This window comes from Aegilops tauschii, chromosome 1, assembly GCF_002575655.3.
Source record: "Aegilops tauschii subsp. strangulata cultivar AL8/78 chromosome 1, Aet v6.0, whole genome shotgun sequence".
Taxonomy (NCBI): Eukaryota; Viridiplantae; Streptophyta; class Magnoliopsida; order Poales; family Poaceae; genus Aegilops; species Aegilops tauschii.
In genome coordinates, this window is record NC_053035.3 from 392,277,913 (window position 1) to 392,298,622 (window position 20,710).

The following is a 20,710-nucleotide window of genomic DNA, read 5'->3' on the forward strand; positions in this document are numbered from 1 at the left end:
CAACGAAAGAAGATATAATAGTCGAGGCAGATGGCTTATCAGAAGGATCCACAACACGCGTACCATGTGTGTAGTAAAGTCGAGGAACATGAGCAAAAGAAGGAACATATAAAAAGTCAAAGTGAGTCATAACATTCCCACCAAGTGATGGGACGAACACGAGGAGGAAGAGAAACAATATCCCACGTGCCGATGTGCTGAAGAGCAACAATCTCCTCTGCCATCGCAAGGTGCCATTTGGTATGAATAACATCACGATAAGAAGTCGGCTCAAGAACACCAGCGCCAACGCTTGGAAGACTAAGGAGGCGGTCAACATGCGGAAGCGGACAAGGAAGCAAGCCATAAGTAGGCCGAGAGGGGAAGTTGCACATCGGTAGACACATTCACAACACGCAGACGATGTATATAAAAGTGAGGAAAAGACGGAAGAATACGAGCAGAAATCATCGGGATAAACTCAGGTGATGGAGACAAGGAAGCCACAACTGATGAAGGTGTAGAATCTTGTGATAAGCGAGGTGAGGAAATCATAGGAGATGATGGCATTGGATCTGCAATTATCGGAGAAGTAGGAGCAGTACAATGAATGGATAAGGGAGTGACATGAGTGTTGGATTTAAAAAAAGAAGAGATTTCCTCCATTGAAAAGGTCGAGGAAGATGGACGCGGGTAGAAGGATGAGACTCATCGAAAGTCATATCCCGAGAAATAGGCATCCGACGCCCAACATGATACCAATAATGATATCCCTTATGCTCATCGTTTATCCTAAGAAGACACACTCAACGGACTGAGTAGTCAGTTTGGTGCGTTCACGTGGGTAAGAAGGACATAGCAAACACAACCAAACAATTGAAGCGCTGAATAATCAGGAAAGAATCAAATAGACGGTCGTAAGGAGCGCCACCTTGCAGAGTAATGGATTGCTGAAGGTTGATGAGATAGATGGAATTGGAGACAGACTCGACCCACAAGTGCGGTGAAAGAGAGGCGGTGACCATCAATGGAGGAGCCGTCTCAAGAAGGTGACGATGCTTGCGCTCAGCCACACCATTTAGATCATGAGCACCAGGATAAGAGAACCAAAGTCTGCTCAGCAAGGATTCCATGCAACAGCTTGGAGATATACTCTCCACCTGAGTCACCATAGAACACATGAATAGGCGTAGAGAATTGAGTGTGAACCATGGCATCAAAAGGCTTATAGATAAGACCTCGCTATGAGAAGAAATAAAGTATATATCCAGGTGTGTAGAGAGAAATCACTAGCGGAGGCAAAGGGAGATGATCCCTCGAGATCAGAGTGATCAAGGTCTAAAGGACGCTGAGACATTGTCTCGCAATGAGCATAAGGTAACTGGACCACGTATTAGAGACATCATCGAAAACGGATCCAAGAAGATCACGTCAAACTAAGGATGAGAGATCACAAGTGACCCAAGGCGGTGACGCCACTCTTGAAACTATTTGTTAGACAAGGCAACAGAGGCAGAGACTGGCGGCACTGGCAGTAGAGGGACTTGATCCGGCATCCCACTTGACTGTGCACTCTTCGTACCCCGCCGATCTGGCTAGGTGTTCCTTTCCTGTTTGTGGGTTGTGTGCCACGTGCTTGATTAAGCACCCCAGGTTCTCCTACTGTGCGCCCTTGGCCTCGACTTTAGGTAGCGCCTGTCCTCGGCTCGTCTCGTGCATAATCCAGGTACGCGTCGACTGTCCGAGCTCCTGCTCACCATTGGTGGCGCTTGAGCGTGCGGTTATGGTGTCACACATAAAGGGAACACGGGATGTGGGATTGAGACAGTGCTTGTAGCAACCCGCGGCAAGGCAAAGGATGCCCATCCAGACTGGTAGGGAGCGGAGGTGGTCACAAAGGTGGACGTTGCTAGTGATGATCCTGGTGCCAGTGATGATCGACATGTAGAAGAAGTGTTCGACCACGAGCCTTCACCAAGGCAATGTACTTAGAGTCGTTGCCAGTGATGATTGACATGTAGAAGAAGTGTTCGACCACGAATTGAATGGTGGACCGAAAGTGTAGGATAATGAGCACGATAATGAGCACTCACCAAGAAGATCACGTCGAACTAAGGATGAGAGATCGCAAGTGACCCAAGGCGATGATGCCACTCTTGAAAATATCTGGTAGACAAGGCAACAGAGGCAGAGACTGGCGGCACTGGCAGTAGAGGGACTTGATCTGGCATCCCACTTGCTTCTTCGTACCCCGCCGATCTGGCTGGGTGTTCTTTTCCTGTTTGCGGGTTGTCCTCGGCTCGTCCCGTGCATAATCCAGGTACGCCTTGACTGTCCGAGCTCCTGCTCACCATTGCTGGTGCTCGAGCGTGCGATTATGGTGTCACACAAATAGAGAACACGAGATGTAGGATTGAGACAATGCTCATAGCAACCCGCAGCAAGGCAAAGGAAGTCCATCCAGACTGGTAGGGAGCGAGGTGGTCACAAAGGTGGACGTTGACTCCATAGGAGTCTCAACCGTGCGGTCATCAGTAAGAGTAGCACGAGTAAGAAGATCCTGGACATACTTCTCTTAGAAACTAAAGAAGTCATTAGATGTAGAACCTCTATCTCCACGAATACCGACGAGGACCGAGATTGGGCATAAGAAATTAACTATAACGAGCCTTCACCAAGGCAATGTACTTAGAGTCGTTGCCAGTGATCATCGACATGTAGAAGAAGTGTTCGACCACGAGTTGAATGGTGGACTGAAAGTGTAGGATAATTAGCACTCGCCAAAAACTAGACGAAGCGCTCAAACCAGGCACGAGGGGTTTGCTTAGGGCCATATAGACAGTGATGAAGACGACAAACCATGCCATTAGGAAGAGAACCTAGGTGGTGGCTACTTGTAGGCATTCTTGACATCAAGTTGAGAGACAGACTAGCGGCGAATAGAAGCCACATTGAGAAGTGTGCGGAGAGTGGTCACATGGGCCATATATATAGGAGCAAATGTCTCTTTGTAGTCATGACCATGTTCTCACCACTAAACGAGCTTTGTAACGCTCAAGAGTATCATCACTCTTAAGCTTGTAGGAAGGGCACGAGAAGGAAGGGAAATGAGATTCCACGTTTCGATTCGGGCAAGAGCATCAATCTTCTATGCCATCACATGCATCCACTTGGGATGAACAACCTAACGACAAGAAGTCGTCTCGGGAAGAGCTGCGCAGTAACCATAGCGGTCAATAGGTAGAAGCGGGTGAGCTCGAAAGCCATAAGTAGGCTAAGCTGGAGGCGGTGCCTTGCCAACGAAAGAAGATATCATAGTCGAGGGAGATGGCTTATCAGAAGAATCCACAACACGCGGACCACGAGTGTAGTGAGTCGAGGAACATGTGCAAAAGAAGGAACATATAAAAAGTCAAAGTGAGTCATAACATTCCCACCAAGTGATGGGACGAACACGAGGAGGAAGAGAAACAATATCCCACGTGCCGATGCGCTCAAGAGCAACAATCTCCTCTGCCATCGCAAGGTGCCATTTGGTATGAATAACATCACGATAAGAAGTCAGCTGAAGAACATCAGCGCCAACGCTTCGAAGACCAAGGCGGTTAACAGGCGGAAGCGGGCGAGGAAGCAAGCCATAAGTAGGCTAAGAGGGGAAGTGGCACATCAGTAGACACATTCACAACATGCGACCGTGTATATAAAAGTGAGGAAAAGATGGAAGAATACGAGCAGAAATCATCGGGATAAACTCAGGTGATGGAGACAAGGAAGCCACAACTAATGAAGGTGTAGAATCTTGTGATAAGCGAGGTGAGGAAATCATAGGAGATGATGGCATTGGATCTGCAATTATCGGAGAAGCAGGAGCAGTACAACGAATGGATAAGGGAGTGATAGGAGTGTTGGACTTAAAAAAATAGAGATTTACTCCATTGAAAAGGTCGAGGAAGATGGACGCAGGTGACCCAAGGCGATGATGCCAGTGCTGAAAATAGCTGATAGGCAAGGCAACAGAGTCTAAGACCGGCGGCGATAGCAGCGAAGGGACTTGATCCAACATCCCACGTGCCTATGCACTCTTCGTACCCTGCCGATTCGGCTTGGTGTTCTTCTCCTGTTTGCGGGTTGTGTGCCACACACTTGATGAAGCACCCCAGGTTCTCCTACTATGCGCCCTTGGTCCTGGCTTTAGGTGGTGCCTTGTCCTCGGCTCGTCCCGTGCATAATCCAGGTACGTGTCAACTGTTCGAGCTATTGCTCACCATTGGTGGTGCTCGACCGTGTGGTTATGGTGTCGCGCAACAAGGGAACACGGGATGTAAGATTGAGACAGTGCTCATAGCAACCCTCAGCAAGGCAAAGGATGCCCATCTAGACTTGCATGGAGCGGAGGTGGGCACAAAGGTGGACGTTGACTCCATAGGAGTCTCAACAGTGCGCTCATTAGTAAGTGTAGCACGAGCAAGAAGATCCTGGATATACTTCTCTTAGGCAGTAATGAACAATCTCAAGGATGTAGCGAAGAGGATCAAGATCAGACATACGAAATTCACTATGACGAGCCTTCACGAAGGCAATGTACTTAAGAGTCGTCGCCAGTGATGATTGACATGTAGACGAAGTGTTCGACCACCAGTTGAATGGTGGACTGAAAGTGCAGGATCATGAGCACTCGCCAAAAACCAGCCGCAATCACCATTGAGACGAAGCGCTCAAACCAGGCAGAGGGTTGGCTTAGGGCCCTATGGACAGTGACGGAGACGACAAACCATGCCATCAGGAAGAGAACCCAGGTGGTGGCTACTTGTTGGCATTCTTGACATCAAGCTGAGAGACAGACTAGCGGCGAATAGAAGCCACATTGAGAAGTGTGGGAAGAGTGGCTGTGTGGGCCATATATATAGGAGCAAATGTCTCATCGTAGTCATGACCATGTTCTCACTACTAAACGAGCTTTGTAACATTCAAGAGTATCATCAGTCTTAACCTTGTAGACCCACTTACAAGTGATGAGACAAGCACGAGGAGGAAGGGAAATGAGATTCCACGTGCCGATGCGGGCAAGAGCATCAATCTTCGATGCCATCACATGCAGCCATTTGATATGAACGACCTCACGGTAAGAAGTCGTCTCGGGAAGAGCTGCGCAGTAACCTTAGCGGTCAATAGGCAGAAGCGGGCGAGCTGGAAAGCCATAAGTAGGGTGAGCTGGAGGAAGTGTGTTGCCAACAAAAGAAGATATAATAGTCGAGGGAGATGGCCCATTAGAAGAATCCACAACATGCGGACCACGAGTAGTCAAAGTGCCAAAGAGTGCCTTTACTATCTACTGGGAGGGAAGTACGATCGGCAGTAAGAACATGAATAGGAGAATATGGAGGTGGATTGGAGGACAAATTAGAAGAATCATAAGTTGTATGACCAAGGATACATGGAGGTGTACCTGATATTGTAAAGTGGTCTCTTGGTACCATTAGAGTAAGTAGCAAAACCTTGAAAACCTGTCGATGGAGAACCAAAAGAAGCAGCTACCAGACATTGACCTCATGTAATCTCTAGCGTAGTTAGGGGCTCAATTGAAGAGGTCGACGAAGAAGCATCACGAGATGAAGAATCACTCAATTTTCTAGAAGCGCTCAGGGATTGGGGATCGTTCCAACCGGTTTTTTAGTTTCATCTTTTATCTGTTTTTCGCTATCTTTTTGTTTTTTGCCAAACCGGAAAGGTCGAGGAAGATGGACAAAGGTAGAAGGAAGAAACTCATCAAAAGTCATATCCCGAGAAGTAGGCATCTGGGGACCAACATGATCCCAACAACGATATCGCATGTGCTCATCGTTGTATCCTAAGAAGAGACACTCTACAGACTGAGCAGTCAGTTTGGTGCATTCATGTGGGGCAAGAAGGACATAACAAACATAACCAGACAATTGAAGTGCCGAATAATAAGGAAACAATCAAATAGACGCTTGAAAGGAGTGCCACCCTGCAGAGCAGTGGATTGCTGAAGATTGATGTGACAGATGGAAGTGGAGACAGACTCGACCCAAAAGTGCGGCGGAAGAGAGTTAGTGACTATCAACGGACGAGCCGTCTCAAGAAGGTGACGATGCTTGCACTCAGCCACGCCATTCTAAGCATGTGCACCAGGACAAGAGAACTGAGCAAGGACTACACGTAACAGCTTGGAGAATATATTCTCGGGCAAAGTCAGCATAGAACACATGAATAGGCGTAGAGAACAGAGTGTGAACCATGGCAGCAAAAGACATATCTAGATAAGACCTCGCTACGGGGAGAAATAAAGCATATCAATGTGTGTCAAGATAAATCATCTATATATATTCTCCAGCAGAGTCAGCATAGAACACACGAATAGGCGTAGAGAACTGAGTGTGAACCATGGCAGCAAAATGCTTATATATAGATAAGACCTCACTATGGGAGAAATCAGGGCCGGGCCAGCAAAATTAGAGTCCCTGTGCGAAACTCATCCCCACAATAGAAAATTAAACAGGTGTAGTGTATATATCATAATGTCTTACATAGCAAGGAATATATTCAAGAATCATACATATTCGAAGCTTGGTTGAATATTCTTTACTTGAATAACAACATTCTTTTAGTGTTCTTTGAAATGAAATCTTCAATTATATCCTCGTAATCAATGTTCTCCAACACTTCACTCTCAAGTGCTATTGTGCCCAAATCAATAAGCCTTTGTTGTGTCATTGTAGTACACATATAGGACTTCAATAGCTTTAATTTTGAAAAGCTTCTTTCTGCTGATGCAACAGTCACATGAATGGTCAATAGAAATATGTATGCAACACCTGCATTGGGAAAGCACCTGCATTGGGCCCCATATCATCCTTTGGAATGGAATCTTTAAGTAACCTCAACTCCACTGCAGTTCATTGGCATCAATGTCAGATTTGCCATCTTTTTTAAGGGCTGCCTCAAGTTTATCACAAGAAGATTTCAAGCTCTCATTATCCAATGACTGCAATGATTTGGAAGTAAATAAGAAACGAAAATCTTCCTGCTAACCTCATATTGTTCAAATCTGCTTGTAAGTGACATAATTGCTTGATCAACAATAGTTGTAAAATAACCGTTTCTAAATGATTCCTCTGCAGACTGTGTGGCAACATTTGTGTCATCTGGGTTCTCATCAAAATGTCTCTTTTCTTCTAATTTCTCGTCTTTCACGAAATCTTGTACTAATAACCATATCAAGTACAATTTTTTTTGCTATCTCCAATGCTTCTAACTAGCCACTTTCTCTATACCCTTCGAAAAAAAATCAACCCTTTCACTTTCTCAATAGCAACATCTATAAGCATATCCTTTGCTTGCAAGTGTTTGCTTACTAAATTAACAATATATAATATCTCATGCTCTTTAGGTGTACTGCCAAGATGTATCCAATCATCACACCCCTCGTTTGCCAACTGACCTTTTCTATGCCCTTTTGTAAATAATTTACAACCAAAGCAAAATAGTCTATTGAGGTCCTTAGAATAGACAAACCAATCTCTATCGCAATGCTCCCCATTTGACATAATTCTAGTATAGAATAGTGCAGAAAAACCTGCTAGAATATCTATCCTTAGGACCTTTCTGAAATTGTGAGTCTCTTTTAGGGCCCTTTTGTGCTAAAATGTCAATCTGCTTGGGATCAAGAGAACCCTAATTTCTTGGATCAAATATATTTACATGAAAAGAACCACCGACATCTGCAACAGGTGAAGTATTTGAGTTAACATCAATACTAGTTGTCCCGATGTCATCACCATTATTATCCATATCAATGTTTGTGTTACCAATAAGATCATCAACCTCATCATTATTTTCCTTCTCTGCTTGTTCATCTCTATGATCATTGCCAACATCAGGGTCAACATTATTATCAACCGTGAGGCCTTGATCCCGTGATTGATTATTAGAGGACACGTGTGGTACTTTTGCAACAAACTTATCCATGGCTCCTTTCTGTAATCGACCTAACTTCTCTGTTTTTTGTTTTTTTCAAACGCTTTTGGTAACCGGATTCATGTTCTTTATCTTGAGAAGACATGACTTGGATCTTGAAACATGTATAGAAAAGATGTATAACAGAATTAACAACAAGCTATTGGCATTAATTAAAATTGCTAGATGGAATGCGATCTGCAGGACTCACGGATCGATGGCCGACAGCTGGTAGAAGTGTCACATGCTGAATTGGATGGGGATGGATCGATGGAGGATCGCCGAGCTTCAAGCGTCGTACTGGAAAAAGAGGAGAGGAGACGAACAGACAAGAGATGAGGGCAGGAGGCGGCGTTGAAGAGGACTCCTCCACTCGACCTGGTGTCCTCGATGGCTCGATGCCTTGATTGCTCGACGTCTGGGCTCCATGGGAGACTCTATGCAGCCTGGACGGCTAGACGCGCTAGCGGTAGCGGGGCGGTTTACGGGCCCATGCTGGATATCGAGTAGCAAGCATGCTGGCTGCTGCGTGCTATGGGCTGCCTTGTGCTAGGAATTTCATGGCCCCTGGAAATTGGCCATGCTCCGTCGCACGGACTGCACGCCCATGGGCCCAGGCCTGGAAGAAATAAAGTATATCCATGTGTGTTTAGAGAAATCATCTATCAAGATAATATACTAGTGATGACCTCCTTCCAAGGCAAAGGGAGATGGACCCCAGACATCAGACTGAACAAGGTTGAAAGGACGCTTGCTCGTGCTCCTGCTCGCCGATGGTGGTGCCCGAGTGTGCGGTGATGTGGCCGTCTAACAAGGGAAGACAAGATGTGGGATCGAGGCAGCACACATAGTAACCCACAACCAGGCAACGGATGCCCAGCCGGACTGGTAGGGAGCGGAGGTGGATACAAAGGTGGACTTTGAGCTTCATAGGAGTCTTAATAGTGCGCTCATCAGTAAGAGCAAGAAAATCCTGGATATACTTCTCTTGGGAAATAAAGAAGCCATTAAAGGTAGAAGAAACCTCAATTTCAAGAAAGTAGTGAAGAGGACCAAGATCAGACATAAGAAACTCACTATGATGAGCCTTCACAAAGGCAATGTACTTAGAATCGTTGTCGGTGATGATCGACATATAGAAGAAGAGTTCGCCCACGAGTTGAAATGTAGACAAAAAGTGCAGGAGCATGAGCACTCACCGAAAAACCAGCCGCAATCACTATTGAGATGAAACGCTCAAAGGAGAGGATGGACGTGGATATAAAGGACGAAACTCATCAAAAGTCACATCCCAAGAAATGTGCATCCTATGACTGACAGGTTCCCAACACAAATAGCCCTTGCATCATTGTAACCTAAGAAGACACATTCAACAGACTGAGTAGTTAGTTTGGTGCATCCATGGGGGGCAAGAAGAATGTAGCAAATGCAACCAAACAAAGGAAGTGTTGAGTAGTCAAGAGAACAACCAAAAAGATGCTCCAGGGGAATGCCAGTCTGTAGAGCAGAGGAAGGATTAATGTTGATGAGATAGGTAGAAGTAGAAACTACCTCAACCCAAAAGTGAGGTGGAAGAGAGGCGGCAATCATCAACGCACGAACCGCCTCAAGAAGGTGACGTTGCTTGCGCTCAGCAACACCCTTCTGCGCATGAGCACCGGGACAAGAGAACTGAGGAAGTGTGCCCTGCTCAACAAGGAATCTACCCAGCAAATGAGAGATGTACCTAAGGATCTTGAAGCCGCTGAGTTCCACATGAAGCACACCTTGCTCCATGCATTGCCCGTCGCTGACTATGTCGGTCCCGCTCTAAAGGAAAACGCGAATGTACTTCTCAACCGCCGCAAGTAAACACAGAGGCAGTTGCATGGCAATGGCTTGATAAACTGGGATGGGAAGAAGTACTAATTTGACAAGCATGAGCCAGCCTCCCATGTTTAGTAGATTCTCAATCCAAGTGGGGATGCAGTTGAGAACTTTGTCTAGAAGAGGCTACATGTGGACTGTGCGAATCTTGCACAACAAGGGAGGCTAAGGTAGGTGCACGGGAGCGCTGGGAAAGCACATGTGAAACTTAGCTTAATCACTTAAATTTCGGTGATGCTGCAATAGATTGGTGGAAAGGAACACTTGTCGAAGTTGGTGCATAAGCTCGACGTGCCACCAAGACCAGGTTGCCGCACGTCGAAGACAGGACGACGACCATGTCGGCATTGTACACTGACATGAGGTGCTTGACGCCATGCCAGCACGTTTGCTCTAACATGACAATGCTCTTTGCATGGACCAGCAAGGCGTTGAGCACCTCCAGCACAAAGAAGAAACAACAAAGACAAAAGGGGGTCACCTTGCCACATGCCATGAAGGTGAAGAATATGCCTCCCGGGCACCCTGTTGAGGGTGTCTATGGTAGAATCATCCACACCAACTCGTCGAACCTTCTGCCAGTGCCGGCGTGCCGTGAGACCATAGGATGAAGGGCCATGAGACTGAATCGAATGCCTTCGCAGTGTCAACCTTGAGCACGAGGGTTGCGATGTGTCTAATGTGGAAGCCCTTAGTGGTGAGCATGAAGGAGCTCTGGTTTTCCTTGATCAGTTCTGGGAGCCGAGGCATGACGTGGAGAGCAAGCAACTTGGAGAAAAGCCTACCAAAGGTATGCGGCAAACAGATCAGGTGGAAGTGCGTGACCTTGTTTGAGTTTTTCTTCTCTGGCACCAAGACGATGATGGCATCGTTAGGCTCGACGAGGCAACCCGGTATAAGCAAATAGAGCTGGTGGACGACTACGGAAGCTCATCTTCGAAGATCTCCAAAGTGAGTTGGTAAAACAACTCTACGAGGGATGGCGCAACCCATGATGGACGAGTAGTCTGCCAACGTCTACTCCTTATCCTCATGGGTCAAGGCGACAATACTGTCACGGGCAATGGCAACCATTTGTTTTTTGCAGTGGCAGTGGCACGCATGGATGTAGAAGTAGCACGTGTTTGTGTCTCCCTCGGCTAGCTAGTGGAAGCGGAGGGCTGGCGGGGGATGATGCACTTGAGGGAGGCCAAACCAAGCAACTTAAGCTTCAACTCTTTGAGCAAATTAAACTCCTTTTGGTACAGCTGTCGGGACTCCTGCACCGCGTTGAGCTGAAAAATGATTTCCTTAGCCATGAGCTGTTGTAGCTTGATGCTGCCAATATGCCGATCGCTGCACAGCTGCAATGTGTTGTCCATATGCTTCAGTAGGACACCCAAACGTTACAGTTGGCGAAGGTGCGGCGACACATGCTAGGCATCAGCAACCACCTGGCGGAAGGATCAAAATTCGGCTAGATATCCTTGAAGTGGGACTGGTGTGGTATACAGGCTAAATCTAATGCCATGGAGTATCCGCGCGGAAAAGCAACTAGGATGTCATTACCCCCAATTCGTTGAACAGAATAAGCGGTCTGGCCGCACCAACATTGCTGATCGTCGCTCGTTGCTCGAATTGTAGCGCCGCCTGATGAGGTTGATCTCGCGAAGCCCAAGGTCATCAAGGAAATGGTGAAATCTGCCCATCTATCTTCTTTTTAGGTTAGCATTATTCTTACACGCCCCCGCTTGCTAGATCAAGTTGGAGTCACCGGTAACGACCCAAGAACCAGGTTGCGAGGAGCGCAACTCAGCTTTTGGAGGAGATCTGCATCAGCAAAAGGACCACATACGGTTGCCTAAGGTGAACACAGAGGGCAAAGCTTCGAGTCAGTGCATTAAGGCCTCACACGTTTCAAGAGACCACGCCGAACTAAGGATGAGAGACGAGAGTAACACAAGTAACTAAGGCGATGATCCCACTGCTGAAAAGAGTTGGTAGACAAGGCAACAGAGGTGGAGAGATTGGCGGTGGTGGCAACGGAGGGAAAGTCAAGCCAGTCAAGCTCCCAGAGGCCCTGGGAGTTATGACATCGAGGACCAGCACTAGTGTGACGGTCCGAAACAAAGCATGAGTCAAAGTCGAAAATTACCCGACAACCAGAGCCAACAATCTGACCACCAGAAATGAGCTGCATGGTATGTTGAGGAACATGAAAGGACAAAGTGCTAAGAAGTCTTTGGCCATTAACAAGGAGGGAGATACCTGTTAGGAAATATGCAACTGTATTTCCAGGTGGCCATATGCCATTGTATACACGTACAAGTGTTTTACAATATGCAAAAAAACCTTTATAGAGCGAGGAAAATACAGATGGGTACACGACTAAATATATAGCTCTTAACTCCCCCTCAAACTCATGGTGGATCAACCACACCGAACTTGGAGAGATAGATATAGAAGTCGTGTTGTGCTCTAGTTTGGGCCTTCCTAAAGAAATCTGCCAACTATAACTCTGAAGGCACATACTGAGGAGCAATAACCCGAATTTTGCACACCAACACACACAAAAAAGCATCAACACCAATATGCTTGGTGAGCTCACACCAGCACACGCAAAAAAGCATCAACACCAATATGCTTGGTGAGCTCATTCTTCGCTGGGTCGCGCGCAACACTGTGAGCACCTGTATTGCCAAATAAGAGCAAAGTAGGTGTAGTGACAGAAATACCAAACTTCTGAAGTAACCACCGTAACCAAGTCACCCCTGCCGTCAAAAGAGCCATAGCTCGAGGCTTAGCGTTTGCACTCAAATGTGAAACTGTAGTCTGTTTCTTTGTCTTCGAGGCAGTGAGAGAACTACCAAGAAAAACACAGTAAGCAAAAAGTGAACGACGATCCGAGGGATCACTAGTCCACGTAGCATTTGAATAGGCCTGAAGCTGTAATGAACTAGAGCAGGGAAAGAACATACGCTGAGAGATCGTGCCATGAAGATATCAGAGAACACGAAGGAGGAGGTGACTATAGTGAACCAATGTGGGTGCAAAGACAAACTGACTCAAAACTATGGACGGGATAGGAGATATCTGGATGAGTAACATCTAGATAAACAAGACTCCCAACAAGATGACGATAACACGTCGGAGTAGACAAGGGTCACCATCACTAGCATGAAGGTGAACATTGAGCTCCATGGGAGTCTCAACAGTGCACTCATCAATAAGAGCAGCATGAGCAAGAAGATTCTGGATATATTTTTCTTGGATAATAAAAAAGCCATCAGAGGTAGAAGAGACCTCTATCCCAAGAAAGTAGGCCAAAATCAGACATCAGAAACTGCTCACTAAGACGTGCCTTCACAAAGGCAATATACTGAGGGTCGTCGCCATTGATGATCATGTCGTTAGCATACTCGGGGTCGGCGGAGACGCTCGGAGTCGTAGAGACGGTCATTAGGCTAGCGGTGCAGGGAGCATCGAGGCCCGAGCTCTAGGCGGTGCATGCATCGCGGGTGGAGGAGAGGTCGGCGTGGGGCGCAAGGAGCAGCAGGTGCGGAACTGTGGGGCTTTATCTCCCCTTGTCCAGCACAGGCTGCTGAAGAAGATGAAGGGAAGTCAGGGCGCCTCAAACGGCGGCTGCTCCCCTTTGGCTTGAACCAGAACCCCGGCTGCCACGTAAGTGCAGAGAAGCAGGCAGAGCAAATGACGCAGCCGCCTCCTCCCCTCGCTTGCTTCCTCCTCTTGGAGCCCCTGTTCCAGTTCTCTCTCTCTCTCTCTCTCTCTCTCTCTAATATATATTACCTTGGGTGAAGAATAACTTATTCTTCATCGCAGTCGAACGACCCACCGAGCCGGACTCCCTTCGTATTCGCTTGGTTGCCCCACCAAAAGAAAAAAACAATTCCCACCACGGCTGGCAGACAATGTTTTTTTTTATGTTAGCGAGGAAAAGAAAATTTGGTCGTGGGTATTGCGAGCTAGCCTCCCCGCAGTTTCTGGGAAACGAGGGCTCCACTACCAGCAGCATCGAGGTCGGAGGCGAGGGTCGTCGGTTTCGGTCGCGAGCGGGCGGTTTTGCGTTGGGTGTCCTCGTTGGCGCTTGGCTTCAGCCGCGGAGGAATCGGGGCCTCGGCTTTGCAGCGACACATTACAGCGTCCCTACTGTTGTGCTTCTGCTCTTGGTTGATTCGGGGGTGGGCATCAGCGTGTGAAATCGACCGTAGAGGATTCGGGCCTGGGGCATCGCATCTTCCTGCCGGTGGAAGGCCTGCGTCCCCTCGAGGCTGGTACGGATTCTGGCAAGGACAGAGTTTCTCAGCCCTTTTTCATTGCGTGTGTATTCTTTAGAATCACATATATTCTTCAGTAATGCTCCCAAATCTCTGCTCACTCCAGAAGTCCAGATACAGTGCATCACATAATTTTCTTGTTTAGTTGCCATTAGCCAACTTCACAGAATTCAAGTTGGATTTATTTGAACGGCAGTGTCTCGAGCTTCTGGGGAGCAACAGTAATTACAAGCTTAGCTAGCGCCATACCAACACTTTGCCATTGTGAGGATTTGCATCCACCTCTACCCCAATGTCACAAGTAAAATTATTGTGATTATCCATCTGATGACATGAGTAATTTAACTTTTGTTCTGTGTTTCATGTTGTCTGGAGCAATGCTTGGCTCCTAGCAGTTTCCAGATGGATTTATTTCCATTGCAATGAGAAGGACTGTTAATATTTGCTGAATTTTTGGTCGACTCAACCCACAAACCAAGAGGACTTAACCCTCTTCTCCTTCATCTCCTTGATAATCCAGCAATCAGCAAGTTGAAAAGATTTAAATCAAGGTTCCATGATAATTCTTTTGAAATCTCCTTGTAAGGTAGGCTTTTCAGATATTCCATTTCAAACTAAAGGTGCATTCCTTTTACTTCCGGTAATATAAACTATGTATTTTTAATTGTCTAACCTTGTGTGCATAGGGTTTCTTTCACACGAGAGGTAAAGATGTTCCTTGTACAATATTTAGGTTCTGCAGAAAAAAATTGTTTTAATTGGTTGTTGTTTGCCTGTCAGTCACACAAGCCTTTATTTATATTAGGCCTTAGATGCTACTCCCTCTGTAAGAAATATTAGAGTGTTTAGATCACTAAAGCACTACTTTAGTGATCTAAACACTCTTATATTTCTTTACGGAGGGAGTACTAAGTACTAACTGTTATCCCTTTGTAATAGAAGATCAATAATTTCCACTCCCTAGTTGTTGATCATATTTCTCTGTGCCACATTCTAGTTCCAAAAATGCATGTTGATGGTCCACCTTGTTGAATGCCTGCTGATATTGTGAGATACTCCCTCCATTCCAGAATATAAGGTGTATTGATGTCTGTGCAAGTCAACCATTTGAATGTTTGACCAAGATTATATAATAAAATAACAACTTCTGCAATACCTAATAGATAAAATATGAAACCATTTTTCATGATGGATCAAATGGTATAAATTTCGTATTGTGGATATTGATATATCTTTCTAAAAAATGGGTCAAACATTCACTCATTTGACTTTTGAAAATACAAATACACCTTATATAAAGGAACGGAGGGAGAATTTGATTATGCTTGGTAATATTAGTAGCGAAAAGTGCCTTATTAAAAATCTTAGTTGGAGAGTGAAATTTGTGTTAGTAGTATGTACTGAATTTTACGGCAGTCATAAGATGAATTGTTCCTGTGAAACCGAGGACTGAAAGAGCTGATTCTGGTGCTCAACAGTATGATATTTTAGCCCCTGCATAAATCGTGGGAAATCCCACGTGCATGGAAAATGAAGGACTCAAAGGTTAACATAATCCATTTTATAAATCATCACACGTGCATCTTCATTATGTATGAGATTATTCTGGGATACCGCCTCCATTAATTAATTATGTATTAGAGAGGGAATTTATCTTCTGCGATAAACTGAGGAGGGGAGCAGTTATGTTTGTCCTTGCAATTGTGACATGTATTTCTACATCTGACGTACAGCGTAACTATTTCAGGGCTTGACAGACCAGTTTTTATCCGGAAGAAAGGCCTTTAGTGTGTGTTTGGATCTGAAGAAACAAAGCAAGATATGGCTGTCATCCCTCCTAACTTGGCTAGTTACTAGTATCTCCTTGATCCTTTGATAAGGTAGTCTTGGCGAGAGTTTGGGCAATAGAGAACATAACTTGGCAATTTCTGTACATGTTTACTGTATTCATTTATTCAGGATTAGGAGCTTAAATTCTGAATTTTATAGTTCAGGAGTAACTACCTCCTGATGTACCGGTGTAATTTAATAGTTTCGTCGAATGTGAATCAGAATATATGTTGTTAACATAGTTGGGTATAGATATCATGCCATCTTTCTTTTCTAAGGTGTTCGATGAGTTCAATGCAATGAAACAGATGAGCTGAACATATTCAAGGTTTCTAGCGGGAATCACATCGTGGCCATTCTGGTGACAATGGTTGTACTCCAGGTAAAAAAACAAATAGTATAATTCTTCTATTCCACATATGTAGTAGTTTTTGTTATTGTTATATGTTGTTTCCTTTGTATATATGCAAGCTCTTATCATCGATTTCCTTGGCAAGTTAACTTCAACAATCATGTTAAGCTGGCAGCTATGGTTGGTACTGACGTGAGCTTGTTTAGGTGCTGATGGTCCAAGAATTGTATTTGTGGTGGATGTAATTATGTTATGAGGTGAATTTGTAACTTATTATACTACAGTTATGGACCAAGCCATGAATCAGTACCAAAATTCAGCATTGGTGCGAAGAAACGTGAACTTATAATGTTTTTTTTGTGAGAGAAAAGGGAATTTTATTCCAATGTAACAGGGTTACAATCAAGAGGCACAAGTTCTCAATGCAGGAGGACCTCTATGGATCCATACAGCGGTAGTAGACTTTGTACGGCTGTAACTAGCCAACCCAATTTTGTTCCCTTCTAAGCCTATGTTTAACAAACTCCCTAACCTCCATGAGCTCTTTTATTTCTAAAGTAAGATGTCCATATGAGTGAGCATATTCCCCGATAAAATGAATAGTGCCTCAGAAGAGTCAGACTGAACCAGAACCGGTTTGTTAGTGTGTTGTATGACCGGCCATACCTCTGCATCAACCCGTGAATCACGGCCTCCAACGCTTCGTTGCAATGGAACAGGAAGCGGTAGGCCGCAAACACCACTGACCCGTCTTGATTCCTTAGTATCCTACCAGCCACAGCGCTGCCATCTACCGGCGACATGTTTTTAGTACCCTAATCTTGACTTATCGCTGATGGACCACGATGTTCAAGCTCGGCAGGTACTGTTGAACAGCTAAAATTATTGGATCTCAAGACACTCACAAATTAAGCCGCTGGAAAAGAGTTCAGAGATGTGTCGAGTCTTGGTATTCCCGCAAATTCCCAAGTAATCATTGGTGTTCATTTTTGAAATACTGCTTTGTACTCAGTTCGTATCGGTCCATAAGTCATCTTATGAAAACCAAATAATTCCAAAACACTTAGACGCTGTGCATTAACTCTCGCCTTGTTTCTGATTTCTTGAAATTAATAAAGGAATCAACCAATAAGAAACGTGGGGTGTGTATGTTTTTAATGATTTAAGACTACCTAGCATGGCATCTAGTGGTCAGTTTATTGCATGCAATGTTATTAATTAGTAAATAAATATTAAGTATTTTTGTTTTCCCCTCCGCCTTTAGTCACGGTGCACAACGTAACATGACTTATGCATCCGTACGAAGGGAGTACCGAACAATAGGTACGAGCACATGGCAACTCCGAAAATTTTCGACGGCAAATTTAGTGACACAAGAATGGGGAAATACCCCTTGATTCCTGGGTGTACACCCAGAAATTGGAAAAAATAATTAATAATTACAAAAAAAAGTCAAAAAACTTCGGAAGTTTTTTCAAATAAACTTGACTTTCTTTTTAAAGGAAATATGCCCTAGAGGCAATAATAAAGTTGTTATTTATATTTTCTTATATCATGATAAATGTTTATTATTCATGCTAGAATTATATTAACCGGAAAATTAGTACATGTGTGAATACATAGACAAACAGAGTGTCACTAGTATGCCTCTACTTGACTAGCTCGTTGAATCAAAAATGGTTAAATTTCCTAGCCATAGACATGAGTTGTCATTTGATTAATGGGATCACACCATTAGAGAATGATTTGATTGACTTGACCCATTCCGTTAGCTTAGCACTTGATCGTTTAAGTTTACTGCTATTACTTTCTCCATGACTTATACATGTTCCTATGGCTATGAGATTATGCAACTCCCTAATACCGGAGGAACACTTTGTGTGCTACCAAACGTCACAACGTAACTGGGTGATTATAAAGGTGCTCTACAGGTGTCTTCGATGGTGTTCGTTGAGTTGGCATAGATCGAGAATAGGATTTGTCACTCCGATTGTCGGAGAGGTATCTCTGAGCCCTCTCGGTAATGCACATCACTATAAGCCTTGCAAGCAATGTGACTAATGAGTTAGTTACGGGATGATGCACTACGGAACGAGTAAAGAGACTTGCCGGTAACGAGATTGAGCTAGGTATTGAGATACCGACGATCGAATCTCGGGCAAGTAACATACTGATGACAAACGGAACAACATATGATGTTATGCGGTTTGACCAATAAAGGTCTTCGTAGAATATGTAGGAACCAATATGAGCATCCAGGTTCCGCTATTGGTTATTGACCGGAGATGAGTCTCGGTCATGTCTACATAGTTCTCGAACCTGTAGGGTCCCCACGCTTAACGTTCGGTATTATGAGTTTATATGATTTGATGTACCGAAGGTAGTTCGGAGTCCCGAATATGATCACGGGCATGACGAGGAGTCTCGAAATGGTCGAGACATAAAGATTGATATATTGGAAGCCTATATTTGGTCATCGGAAAGGTTCCGGATGATATCGGGCGAATACTGGAGTACCAGGGGGGTTACCGGAACCCCCCGGGGAGTATAATGGGCCTTGTGGGCCTTAGTGGAGAAGAGGAGGGGCGGCCAGGGCAGGCCGCGCGCCCCCTCCCCCTAGTCCGAATTGGACAAGGAAAGGGGGGCGGCGCCCCCCTTTTTCCTTCCCCCTCTCTCCTCCTTCCTTCCCTCCTACTCCTCCTCTTGGAAGGGGGGGGGAATCCTACTCCCGGTGGGAGTAGGACTCCCCTATGGCACGCCCTAGAGAGGGCCGACCCTCCCCCTCCTCCACTCCTTTATATACGGGGGAGGGGGGCACCCCATAGACACACAAGTTGATCATTGATCTCTCTTAGCCGTGTGCGGTGCCCCCCTCCACCATAATCCACCTCGTTCATATCGTAGCGGTGCTTAGGCGAAGCCCTGCGTCCGTAACTTCATCAACACCGTCATCACGCCGTCGTGCTGACGAAGCTCTCCCTCGAAGCTCTACTAGATCGTGAGTTTGCGGGACGTTGCCGAGCTGAACGTGTGCTGAACACGGAGGTGCCGTACGTTCGGTACTGAGGATCGGCCGTTCGTGAAGACGCACGACTACATCAACCGCGTTGTCATAACGCTTCCGCTTTCGGTCCACGAGGGTACGTGGACACACTCTGCCCTCTCGTTGCTATGCATCACCATGATTTTGCGTGTGCGTAGAATTTTTTTGAAATTACTACGTTACCCAATAGTGGCACCCGAGCCAGGTTTATGCGTAGATGTTATATGCATGAGTACAACACAAGTGAGTTGTGGGCGATACAAGTCAGACTGCTTACCAGCATGTCATACTTTGGTTCGGCGGTATTGTTGGATGAAGCGGCCCAGACCGACATTACGCGTACGCTTACGCGAGACTGGTTCTACCGACGTGCTTTGCACACATGTGGCTGGCGGGTGTCAGTTTCTCCAACTTTAGTTGAACCGAGTGTGACTACGCCCGGTCCTTGTTGAAGGTTTAAACAACACTAACTTGACGAACTATCGTTGTGGTTTTGATGCGTAGGTAATAACGGTTCTTGCTCAGCCTATAGCAGCCACGTAAAACTTGCAACAACAAAGTAGAGGACGTCTAACTTGTTTTTGCAGGGCATGTTGTGATGTGATATGGTCAAGGCATGATGCTATATTTTATTGTATGAGATGATCATGTTTTGTAACGGAGTTATCGGCAACTGGCAGGAGCCATATGGTTGTCGCTTTATTGTATGAAATGCAAACGCCCTGTAATTGCTTTACTTTATCACTAAGCGGTAGCGATAGTCATAGAAGCAATAGTTGGCGAGACGAAAACGATGCTATGATGGAGATCAAGGTGTCGCGCCGGTGACGATGGTGATCATGATGGTGCTTTGGAGATGGAGATCAAAGGCACAAGATGATGATGACCATATCATATCACTTATATTGATTGCATGTGATGTTTATCCTTTATGCATCTTATTCTGCTTTGATTGACGGTAGCATTATAAGATGATCTCTCACTAAAATTTCAAGGTACAATTGTTCTCCCTGAGTATGCACCGTTGCCAAAGTTCGTCGTGCCGAGACACCACGTGATGATCGGGTGTGATAAGCTCAACGTTCTTATACAACGGGTGCAAGCCAGTTTTGCACACGCAGAATACTCGGGTTAAACTTGACGAGCCTAGCATATGCAGATATGGCCTCGGATCACTGAGACCGAAAGGTCGAGCGTGAATCATATAGTAGATACGATCAACATAGTGATGTTCACCATTGAAAACTACTCCATCTCACGTGATGATCAGACATGGTTTAGTTGATATGGATCGCGTGATCACTTAGATGATTAGAGGGATGTCTATCTAAGTGGGAGTTCTTTAGTAATTTGATTATTTGAACTTTAATTTATCATGAACTTAGTCCT

General features: G+C 45.4%; 1 long non-coding RNA gene across 1 annotated transcript in view; it reads left to right on the forward strand.

The window, feature by feature from the left end:
• LOC120963171 (uncharacterized) overlaps positions 1-16,268 on the forward strand; it is a 31,104-nt gene extending 14,836 nt beyond the window's left edge. Inside the window, exon 2 of the long non-coding RNA XR_012183784.1 lies at positions 15,844-16,268. This is a non-coding gene — a long non-coding RNA (uncharacterized lncRNA). The remainder of the gene's footprint in view (positions 1-15,843) is intronic.
• Positions 16,269-20,710: the final 4,442 nt, after the last annotated feature.